This window comes from Lepisma saccharinum, chromosome 17, assembly GCF_977018435.1.
Source record: "Lepisma saccharinum chromosome 17, izLepSacc3.1, whole genome shotgun sequence".
NCBI classification, from domain to species: Eukaryota; Metazoa; Arthropoda; class Insecta; order Zygentoma; family Lepismatidae; genus Lepisma; species Lepisma saccharinum.
The window spans coordinates 39,578,736-39,591,545 of NC_139245.1; positions in this window are offsets into that span (position 1 = coordinate 39,578,736).

A 12,810-nucleotide genomic window follows, 5' to 3' on the forward strand; every position below is an offset into this window, starting at 1 on the left:
CGTTGTCTACAAAGAACCCTACCCTGTAGATAAGCTAGCTGAGTTTTAAGATTAAGGTTTATGTACCTTTGCACCAAATGAAGGTAGCAAGTTTCTTTTCTCCAATACATTGTAAATTACCAGAGAGAAAGAAATAACAAATAAGTAATGCAGACAGTTGCTGCTATAACAGTTTGGTTTGGAGGAAAACGAGCGCTCACATTTCAGAGACAATCTATATAATTTTTGCTGTTGGTTTGTTAAGGGGCGGATGAATAGATGAAGTAATGTATTTAAATAATATGTTAATATCTAGGTGTGTGTATATATATATATAACACACACACACACACACATATATATATATATGTGTGTGTGATATATATATATCACATCAATGCAAAAAAACTAAAACAGTGAGATAAAATGAGGTTTTCTTTCCCGATCTGACTGAATTTTCAAGGCTTTTGCCCCCACCCCCTTATCAGAGAGTCTGCGCACGCCTATGATGTTGGTACCTTCTTCTAATAATAAAAACAAATTAAAATCACTGTAATATTAAATTAATAATTAAAATATTAATTAATATTGTTATTACATGAATGGGAAAAAGACGGCATATGAATAGGAATATAACCGCACACATTCATTATCTAGCTCACGAATAGTTAAGATCGTTTCAATTTGTATAAAAACAACTGCCCTGGCAAGGTGATTGTGAAACAGATAAGGAATTGAATATTGTTTGAATAACGAAAAAGGATGTTAGATCCATTTGACGAAATGAAAAGCTCTTAATTTAATATTTAATCATATTACTTAAGTAGTGGTGTGCATAAATCTTATTTGATACAGTCATCCAAAGTTGTTTGACCCCAATGTAATCCTTCCCTTAGAATATGTTTGACGGAAATACACGTCTCTCGATTATACGACAGATGCTAAACAAAACAAGCATATTTACATTATTTAATTTTAGTACTTCGTAAGTCTCTCGTGTAAGATTCGGACTCCCTGGACACCCCGCCTCCCCTAAATAGTCCTTGGCTCTCAGTTGTATTGCGATGTTCGTCAATGTGTGTTTTTCTTCTTTCAGACACTCGGAAAAAGTTTTGTCTTGTAACAGGAAACCTGCTATGGTCAGACTCTTGAGCGGGAGGAGAGTAGCGGACAGGGAACCTTGTGGTCTGCTTCTTTCGACAGAGCAACCCCTCCCTCCACCAGTCTCAATAGGTCTCCCATGCAATGGATTTGCCTTCGAAGGGGGAAATGGAATCAATATTGGTAAGACTAGGAAGAACAAATGACATCTGTCCGCTGCTTTTTTCGAGCGACGCTGATACGGGCTCTTAAGCCCCTATCACACGAAACTGGATTTCTAGTAGGAATGACCTAGTTGGCGCTGAACTAACTTTCTAGGTAGCAATCATGGCCGCCTGGCTGACTGCTTGACTGGTTTGGAGGAATATGATAACTGTCGCTGCGCTTAAACTTGCAGAACAATTATCAATGCAAATAAAATTGCGTAATTAACGATAACCGTTATATTTAAAATAAATACTATACAGGGGCAGAAAATCTCACAACTTCCATCACCATTTTTAGTACTTATTATTTTTCGTTGCTATGGTTACAGCAATTTGATTTCTTGTATTTTATACAGCGTGATAAGATTATTATAACAATATATATATATATATAAAACAAACATGCATAAGTTAAAACAACATCAATAACATAAATAATATTAACTTTGAACATGACAATTTGAGAATAGGACAGTCTTAATCTCTCCCCTTCTCCCGGTAAAAAGAATGAAGATAACATTTATATATATATATATATATATGATTTGATTCCTGCTTTTAATATACACTCATCAGGATAATGAGAGTTCACTTGACATAATGAACCAATTCACAAATTTACAATACTCTTTTTACTAAAGTTCTGAAAATGTCACCTTAGTGTTCGAATTTACAGCTACTTATGCATCACTTCATAACAATTACATTAGTTTAAGCAATTCTTCCTTTTTCTCATCAGAACAATTAAATTTCTTGATATTTGACAAGTTCTGCATTGTTGTTATCTTCTTTCCGTCCATAGACATCAAAATTGTATAATTGTTTTTCACAGCATCAACTATATAGGGTCCAAGCCATAATTCCATATTTTTATGAATTTTCTTGTTAATTGCACTACTATGTTCATGATTTTTCACTAAAACAATATCACCTGGGACAATCTTCAATTTATTTGCATCACACTCAATAGTTTTGGGCTTATATCTTTCCTTAATACGTGCTTTGGCGATAAAATACTTATGTTTCCAGGGCACAAACTTTAAATCATCTGGCCAGTTAATTTGATTGATAATTGCATCCTTTAATTCGTGATGGAGGAAAAGTTCACTAGGTGTGAAACTTGTTATTTCCGAAACGGAATTATTAAGAAGTCCTGTTACATGATTCAAATATTTTACCCAGTCCTGATGATTTTGCGAAGTATATAATCGTAACAGAATTTGCGAAAGGCGAATAAACTGACGTGGTGATATGTTTTATGTTACAGTTATCCATATATAAGTTCCACTCTTGTGATTTAAATCGGGAACCGTTATCTGATAATATTACCTTACATGCTGGATAGTGGTAAAAAATACTGGAGCTTGAATTTGTTAATTATTTCACGTGACGTTGCCTTCCTTAACGGATATGCCATTAAAATTTGGACATCGTGTTAACTATTGTTAATATGTAACTATATCCTTGTGATTTGGGTAACGGTCCAACAAGATCTATTGATAACATATCATGTGGAGTAGTGGCATATACATGCAATTCATCCTTATTAATTTTTGTGTGAGCTTGTTTAGTTTTTGCGCATGTTAAACAGTCGTTCAAATACTGCTTGATACTAACTTTCATTTAAGACCAATAATATAAACTTTTGCACTTATTAAATAGTTTATAGTATCCAAAATGACCTTGTAAATCATGTAATTTATGAAGAATTTTGGGTACAACAACAATAGGTACTACAAGTTTCCACTTGTCCTCTTTCAAATGTTTCAGGAATAATATATTATATTGAATCGAATATTGCCTTTTTATATTCTTCGACAAATTCCCATTTTGTAAATTTTGTACAATGGCACTGCAATAAGAATCCGAATTTTGACTTTCTTGCCAAAATGTTACACTATCTTCGTCAAGAAAATCAAGACTTATGTTATTTACATATAGTTCCGATAGAGTTAGAAAACCTGTACTTAAATCAGGATATCTGCTTAAAGCATCTGCAGCTTCATTAGATTTTCCCGGCACGTGATGTACATTATAATCAAACATTTGTAATTTCAAACTCCAACGATTTAATCGTGGATTCAAAGTTTTAGTAGATTCTAACCAAGATAAAGATTGGTGATTGCTAAACAATTTCACCTTAGTTTCAGCTATGTAAATGTAGAATTTTTCAAAAGCAAATAATATTGCTAAGCATTCAATCTCGTGAATATTGTATGATAACTCATTGCCTTCAAGAGATCTGCTAGCGTATTGAATTATACGTGGTCCCTCTTCAGAATTTTCAGTTGAACATAGAACAGCTCCTATTCCTTTCTTCGAACCGTCTGTGTTGACATTGAAAGGCTTCGTGAAATCTGGTTGATACAAAGATTTTGGAGATGTCAGTAACTTGCGGAGGTTTTCAAAAACTGAAGCATGAACATCATTCCATTGCCATTTTGATTCCTTTTTCAACAGATCATACAAAGGCTGTGTCATTTCAGCAAATCCTTCAATAAACTTTCGCCTCCAATTAGCCAATCCTAAGAACCTTCTCAAGGAGCGTTTGTTAGTTGGAATTGGAAAATTAATAATTGCTGAATTCTTTGCAGGATCAACCATAATTTTATCACCGGACACTATGTGTCCAAGGAAGCAGATTTCTTTGTAAGCAAACTTACATTTGGAAAATTTAATAGACATATTGACACCCTTTATCTTTTGTAAAACTAGTTCTACATGTTGCATATGTTGAGATCAATCTTTGCTGAAAATTAGAATATCATCTAAATAACAAACAACAAAATTTCTGCAATCGGTGGAGAATATTTTATTCATCCTGTCCTAGAACACTGAGACTGCTGATCGAATCCCAAACGGAAGATAGCGGAAAAGATATTGTCTGCCTCTATAAGAAAAAGCTGTGTAAGGATGTGAATCTTCAGTCAACGGTATTTGAAAATAACTGCATGATAAATCAATTGAAGAAAAGTAAACACATCCTAGGAACCTCTGTAACATTTCGTTAATTGCTTCTACTCTCACTTGTGGAGAGATAACATGTTGATTAAGTTTCCTAAAATCGATCACAGGCCTCCTTGTTTTGGCACTATATGTAGAGGATTAAGATATGGTAAAGAATCCTGGTAAATAATTCCCCATTTCACCCACTTGGAAAACTCTTCTTCTAAAGGTTGTCTCCTTGATATTGGTATGGGATAAGTGTGCTTGTAATAAGTGTTACAGTATCTAATCGAATCTTGTAAGGTTCAACAGTTGCTTTCCTAGGTTTATCTGAAAATTGTACGTGATAATACGACAGAAGTTTGAACAAATTAGCTTTCTGCAAATTGTCTAAATTATCATTTCTAAAAACAGACTCAAAAATGGACTTCTTAGATGGCATATATTCTACATCATCATTCAAAGTTGACGCATCACGTAACAATCTACATGAATAACTTTCATGATCATTTAATGTATCTTCGGAACAAAAGTTAGACTTTGTACAATACTTCGAATCTTCTGTAGAAGAACATTGCCGAGTTAAAACATAGGAAATTTCCTTTCCTCATTTAGCAAACTTACATTCCCTTGTTAAAAATCAATTACCGCTTTATATTTCCTCAAAAATGGAACTCCTAAAATGACATCGGCATTCAACTCTTTAAGAACAAAAAATTCCATAGAATAGTATTTGTGCTTTATCTGCAGATTAATAATTTTACTACCAACAACTTTACACTTCTTGGATCCAGCGAAACCGGTGAGTTTTACATCTTCCACATTATCCAGTTTAATGTTCCCAATCAAAGACGATAGTTTACACCAAACGTCAAAATTTAGAACATTTGCCTGACTTCCAGAATCTATAATACAAACTACAGGTATTTGACAAATAATTCCATGAATATCTGGAACTTCAGTTGTAACGGTATAGTTTGTGCTTTTAAGCTGATTCTCAGCAACATACACAATATACACAACCATACATTTTTGAATCCTTGTCCCGAGGTTCAAAACTTGCAGTACCTGAAGTTCTGTGGATGCTAGTTTAGGCAATAGTAACGTACTTCTTCAAATTATAGCTTAACGCCCATTTCCTTTTAGATATATATAGGTTTATTCATAATATATTTACAGAAGTTAATTCTTGGCCGCTATTCACAAAATTACATTTCGGTTTACCCTGTCCCCCTTCCCGAAGAGTGTGTGTAGACTCGCGAAGCCACTGGCTCCACGAGTAAAAAAAAGTATATAACCCTCAGTACCAAAAAAGGTGGCTGAAGGTATGTGTGTTGTGTACCCGGTTTCCCACATGAAATAAACTATTGGAATAATGTGAAAAGAGCAAGTGTGTGTATTAAAAGAAAGAAAGTTAACATCCCCGCCGTCGGTTCACATAATAAGGAAAGAAAGCTCGCCCAGCCGCTCCCCTCAGAGAAAAAGATACCTCTTACATTGCTGTACTCCGCCAAACATCTGAGGCCGACTGCTCCCCTGCCCTTCCTATTTATAGGCCCCGCTAATGACCTAAACCGTTACTGGAAACTTACCGCTCCCCAACGGCCAAGAACCCAAAAGTACAGAAATACATAGCCATACACAATTTATAACATAAAAAAGGATCCAGTAATGATCGCATCATTACACAGTTAATGGAACCGGAATATCATAATCACTAACAGTCCATTCAGGTTCTTCTTCAAACCATTCCAATAAAAAATACCCTTGTAGTGGTTCCGATATTAAGTCTTTATCATTACGTACATTCATAATTTCCTGTGTTTGAAATGAATTTCGTTTGTTCAAATTTGGCCTCTCTGAAAGAAAGCAGAGTGAACAAGACGCTTCCATCCGCTCCTTTAATTTAAATTTGTTGTTGATTGGTAAGATGTTCCAATACCAGATTGTCGTGTAAAGGTCCTTGATACATTTTCAGAAGGAGAATTTGATATTCTAGAAGCTGTAGATTCATTTTGTGGTTGTAATGAAGTCACATTAACAGGTTGACTGTAAGTAGGAGCGAGAGCAGGCTCACTTGTATACTGCGCTTGCTTATTGTAGAAAATCCTTCCATTCTGACTACTGTTAGGTAACTGAGAAGTTACAGAATCCTGATTATAATGCCTATTTGCAATGTCACCGGAAATACCAGAGTATGCATTATTTCTTTGGAATCTGAAATTATTTCTGTTGTTATATGAAAATCCTGAATAGCCTCGATTATTTCTACGTCCTCTAAAACTACCATTGCTACCTCTAAACGGTCCATATCTTGAGTTAGCATTGTGAAATTCATCAGTAAAGGGTACTTGAGCATCCATCGACGAAGTCTGAGTAGAAGACGAGCAAGTGTTTTTGGTGTGTTTAACATTAATTTGCTTGACACTAAATTTTAATTTCATACTGTCAGGATTCTTGTTGGGTTTAACCTTACTACTATTATCGGTTTCTTCCGGTAGGAAAATAAGTCCTCTTCTACTAGTTTGAACAACATCTAATTTCCTTAACATAGTTGTTAACTGGTCCATAGAACGTATCTCATGACAAGTTATGTTATTAGCTATATTATTTGGTAACTGGCTAATAACTAATTGAATAACATCCATTTCGTTTGGGTTCGCAACTAAATTGCAATAATTGGAATATGTTTTCAAAGCAAAACTTTCTAAATCACCATGTACTGTAGGATCATGCTTCCTGTTCCTTAATACTGATAACTGAGACTGTATTATTTCCGGACTTGCAAATTGTTTCATGAATTCCCTTTGAAAATGATCATATGAAGAAAACATACGTTTGTGAGTTCTATACCAGTCCGCAGCTCTCTTGGTGAAACACCGCTGAATACTCTGTAGCCTTTTGTTAATTGGAATGCCCATAATATCAAGCATGGAATTAAGATGTTCTAGATATTCTCGAGCCAATTGGTCTTCTATTTTCCCAGAAAATTTGGGTAAATGAGACAGTTCATTTATTTTTACATATCTGTTTCCTCTATCCCCAACAGTAATTACAGGTAAAGACGTTGAAGAAATACAACGATCAAACTGACTTTGTGGATTATCACAGTAATTGTTATTTGTATTTGGCTCATAACACAAATTTTAGCATTTGGACAACTTGTGCCAGTCATTAAATTTGCATTAAGCCTTTCACCTTGAAACCATGTTCTGCAAGCTTCATTCTGCAAGGAAGAAACATGATAAAACCCTCACGTTTCGCCAGGTACATTACTACGATGAACGACAGGAAGGTTAGATTCTTCATAGTATGTAAACATTTGATTTATGTAACTATTTTCACCATCAGCAGAACAACATTGTTGAACATTGGAATGTTTATCAATATTTGTAACAGTAGAATTCAATCTAGAAGTTGTCTGCATATTGTTAATCACATAATTACTGTTATCCTTAAACTGTACAGTATTAGGTGGCATATTATTTCGATAATGTTCCTCATTGCAGGTTGAAATAAATCTTTTGTTTCGCTTCCAGCGAACACGATTTCGAACATACGGTTCATCGAACGTTGTTTTCACATGGGTTGTTGAAGATTCATCAGATGAATAAGTAATTAGTCACCCCCGAGTCAACTGCATTTCTAGCCCTTTCACGTGATGTCTTAGTTTGAGAACTATTTTGTGCAAGTGGAGGTTTCAGATTTCCCTTTGTGTTGCGTTGAGAATTTGCATAATTAGTTTGTAAAACATCAACACGAGATTCTATATGTTGCAACCTGTTATTACAATCAGTAATATACGTACCAAAATGTACATTTTCCTAACCAGCAACTTCCAACGATGATAATCTATTATTAATATCAGTTATTTTGGATGAACATACTGTAATAGATTTATCGTATTCACTAATCAAATCTTTATTTATTAACATTTGTTGCCCTTGAACGTCTTGTTCTGTTCGGATTTGAGAAATATTGCTATTTAAAATACTTCCCAAATCTTCGTTTTTCTTGACACATTCGGAAGCTATTGAATCAAGTTGTGTTTTAACATCGGAAGTCAAGTTGTCTAATCTTTGATTAACAGTATTAATTTCTTGATTAACCAATTCAAATTTGGAAGTTAGGTTACTATAAATATCCAATTGCAATTGTTCAAACGGAGACTTAATATTCTCATTAAACCCTGCAAATTTTTGATTAGATTGCTGTAACTGTAATTTCATATCTTGGTTAGCAAGATCCATTCGTGTTTTTAGTTCTTCATTAGATTGTTCTAACTGCAATTTCATTTCAGCATTAGACTGTTCTAACTGCGATTTCATTTCAGCGTTAGACTGTTCTAACTGCGATTTCATTTCAGCATTAGAATTTTCTAGTTTCGTCTTGAGGTCTTCATTAGAAGCGACCATAAGCAATTGAATACTCTTAACAGTACTTAACAAATCACCAAAATTCGGGTTAAGAGTTTCTAGATAAGCTGGCAAACTAAATGGATCATAATCTGGTTTGCAACCTTTACAATAATAATTTTCTAGTGTAGTCGAATAAATTGTCCAGTGAGTGACTGTAAGTTTGAGACAAGATATATGATGCCATGACGAGCACTGTGTACACTGAACATACCTCAAATCATTGTCAGGATCATTACAACAAGATAATTTATCAGGTTTTGTAGAACAATCATCATGTTCTGTAGTATTCGCATTACTGGAAGCGACTAAGGGATTACCAGCATCAAAGTAAGTAGTCATTGTATTAGCCTGAATGTTTGTTTCTTTACGCGACGATTTAGATTTACTTTGTTTTAACTTATCAGCCATTGTGATCTTCACACATATGACGATTCATTTAAGAAGTTACGTTATACAAGCACACTGAACGATTATCAATGCAAATAAAATTGCGTAATTAACGATAACCGTTATATTTAAAATAAATACAATACAGGCGCAGAAAATCTCACAACTTCCATCACCATTTTTAGTACTTATTATTTTTCGTTGCTATGGTTACAGCAATTTGATTTCTTGTATTTTATACAGCGTGATAAGATGTTTATAACAAAATATATATATATATATATATATATATATATATATATATATATATATATATATATATATATATAAAACAAACATGCATAAGTTAAAACAACATCAATAACATAAATAATATTAACTTTGAACATGACAATTTGAGAATAGGACAGTCTCAAATAGGACATGTTCTAATTGCTACTTGCTTTCCTCGACTGGATTCTGTGGAACAGCCAATCAGAGCAAAGTTTCGCCATGTGAAGATAATCTGTGAGTGTGGAAAGGAGCGCTTTTGTCTGTGGTTTCCCAGTGTTACTGCAGCAATGTATAACGTATACAGCATGAAAGGCGCGTTGAGTGCACGGTGTTTACATTTGAAACAACTAAAATATTCTTCCATACGTGTACAGTAAACGTTGTAAAGTATGTATTTAAGCAGCGCCATTGTTTTGTACCTAATAACGTTTTATACGATACGTTATTCCTCTCGGTTGAATAGTTATCGGCTTTTAAAATTGTGAAGTGATACATTGTTTACATCTCACGCGGCCGCCATTACAACTTTCCTCGTATGGGAACAAAAGTATATCGACAAGTACGCTGATAAGTATCGTGTGAGGCGAAAACTAGCAAATTGGTAGGCAGTACAGCACCAACTAGGGCATACCTACGTGAAATCCAGTTCCGTGTGATACGGGCTTTAAGTGATTTTTTTTGCAATTCTGGAATAAAAACAAACAATTTTCGATAAGTTCCAGACACTTTCAATGCATAAAACCTCGAGAATTAACAACTTTTTTAAAATGACTATTCGGAATTTCCCGACTGCTCGGGATCCCGAAAAGTCGAAAAGTCATTTCCTGAAGTCGGGATCCCGCACACCCCTAATTTCCTGCAGTCTCCTTCACGTGCCTTAAGGGAAGAATTTATCACTAGCAAAGAATTTAACAATTCTGGTCCCATTTTACTTCTCTTTTTTGTTTTTGTATCACTTAGCATTGAAAATATTCTTTCCGTTTCCGCGTTAGCACTATTTTCGCGAGAGTGGAAATGTTTTCAAAAAGAACTTGTCTTCAAAGTTCTTGGTAACCGATAACATGTTCCAAAATTCTGATCGAGATTTGTTAGCTAGTTTTTCTCCTCCTCGCTAAAGGCTCTGTCCGAAAGGTACAAAGTACAGACTTGAAGTATGGTCTGTGGTATGGTCTTGACGAAAGTGACATCACCTAGTACAGTTCGAAAGCGCCAAGAACAGAAGCACGCAAGTGCACAGCTCGCAGTGCAGATGGTTGGTGACTAGGTCACGTGGTTTCCGCACTCGTTGTTCATTTGTTTAAAATCACGGAGGTAGAAAGCCAGCGACACAAGTAGATATAAGTTATGGGCCAGCAAGTATATGTACGTACGAACATTTGAAAATGCTGTGTGATTTCTATGGTGAAAAATAAGTGTTTAAAACGCGAGAAAAACAACGAGTAGTATCCAGCTCATTCCAAACTGAGCCGGGGCCTCCGAGATGCGTATACTTCGTGTATACTCCGTATACAAGCCGCAACCTAATGACGTCAAAAGATTTAGTCGTGTGTTTTGGCGAAATACATGTATTTTAATGAGAGATTTGTACGATAAAGAGTTCCTGTAAATCTATTCATTTCAGAGTAAGAACAATAATTATTATCGCAAACTAAACATAGTCGTCTCCTGACCAGTTACAAGTAAATTTATGCGTTTGTATGTAGTACAACATTTAATTAGATGTTAGTAAAAAAGTCTGTGTGCAATCAGTGCGATGTGTACGACATTTAGGAATTTGTGAACATGGCTGAATGTTAATATTAATTACATGAATGCCGACTTTGTAACTATTATATTACTTTATTTATCACGAAAAAATTTTGATTGTTATTTATATGTCCGTTTTATTGCTCATACGTTGTCTGAAATTGTGCCGTTTAAAGCAAGGTTATTAGAAGTAAAGTTTAAAGTGCAAGAGTCACGTCTTACACATTTTCTTTCCAGTCACAGTAAAGGATATTCACTTACTTTTTCATGCTATGTTCCAGTTTAAAAAAATTATGTGCTTCATATACATGACGTGACAGAAATACAATGTACATCAATAGAATTTTACGACTTTTGTTCAATTTTATTAGCATATTTCACAAATACATTGTGGATAATTTTGTACCTTTGTACTCGGTAATGGATGTTATATTTTCGCTTTGTCGATTATTTCTGTCGAAAACAGAAATATATTTTTGATTATTGCGATGTAGTTAACGAACTAATTATATACAAACGTGTACTTGTGTCAACAACATTTAAGGTATTTGGAAATGTAGACAAGTTGCTAAAGTGAAAATTTACTATGTAAAGAATAACTGTTATTACATTTGCATAGTCAGTCATTGTGATTTCGGTACTACTTTACTATACCTGAGACACCTGGGAATCATTTCTTTCGCACTATTTTACATTGCTAACGTACTATTCTGCATTCCGGAACACTTATTTAGGTGAAATAATTGAATTTGTTAGGAAAGTAATGTATATTTCTTACATTTACGAGTACTTACTGTTCTTGTTTATTTCCACACACAACATGGCGATAGCTTACCGTTGATCGTTCCTTGAGCCAGAAAAACCATTGACGTTAGTCCAAAAATTCACGATAGCCCCACAAACCATCACAGGGACGAGGTATGCCTACTAGGTTAGGTTAGGCCTGTTAGGTTTGGTTCCATTAGCATTCCTTTCGTTCAATTTATCATATACGGACAATACGAGAGCGTATTGTGCTCTCATGCAGGAAGCAAATGGCGGCAGCAGCAATAGCGCGTCGGAAATAGATTTTCGTACAAAACCACATGCATTCGCATTAAAATGAATCAAAATTACATTCCCGAACATCAACAACGCTACAGAAAATGATTTGCGTAAGTACTTTCTCCTGTAAATTTGAAGAAATCTGTCTCAGGTATAGTAAAGTGTTACCGTGATTTCATGTAACACATTTATGCTCTGTGGAAAAGTAGGAGAGCGAGATATTATCTCAACTTCTCAACCTGTTCTAAATGTCACAAGCACAAGGGGAAAATATAATTATCAACTTATATGACAGCGAATATTTGCATGACACGATTTCAGTACATGTCCAGGTAGAGTTAGAAATAAATTGTCGTTATTAGGGATGAATGAAACACGCTGATATATATTAAAACTTACGCCTTCCCTGAAAATAACTTTTACCATTATCTGGCATGCTTACCAAAAAGGAATATAATTATAAGGACTTTAGAATACGATATTCTTTTTAAAATAATCTCCTGGAAGCATGAGGTTTATTGTATTCTCTTGCTTTTTGCTTTGGGCTTCTTAATTAAAGTAAGTTGCTTCTCAACGAGTTTCATTTTCCGTGTGATCGAAAATCCCTTTTCATAGGCTTGAATTACTGTTAGGTTATTTAAGATTGATATTCCTAGCATTTAGGTATTGCAAATAGGTTAGGCTAGACGTTTGTCACATTACCATTTTTA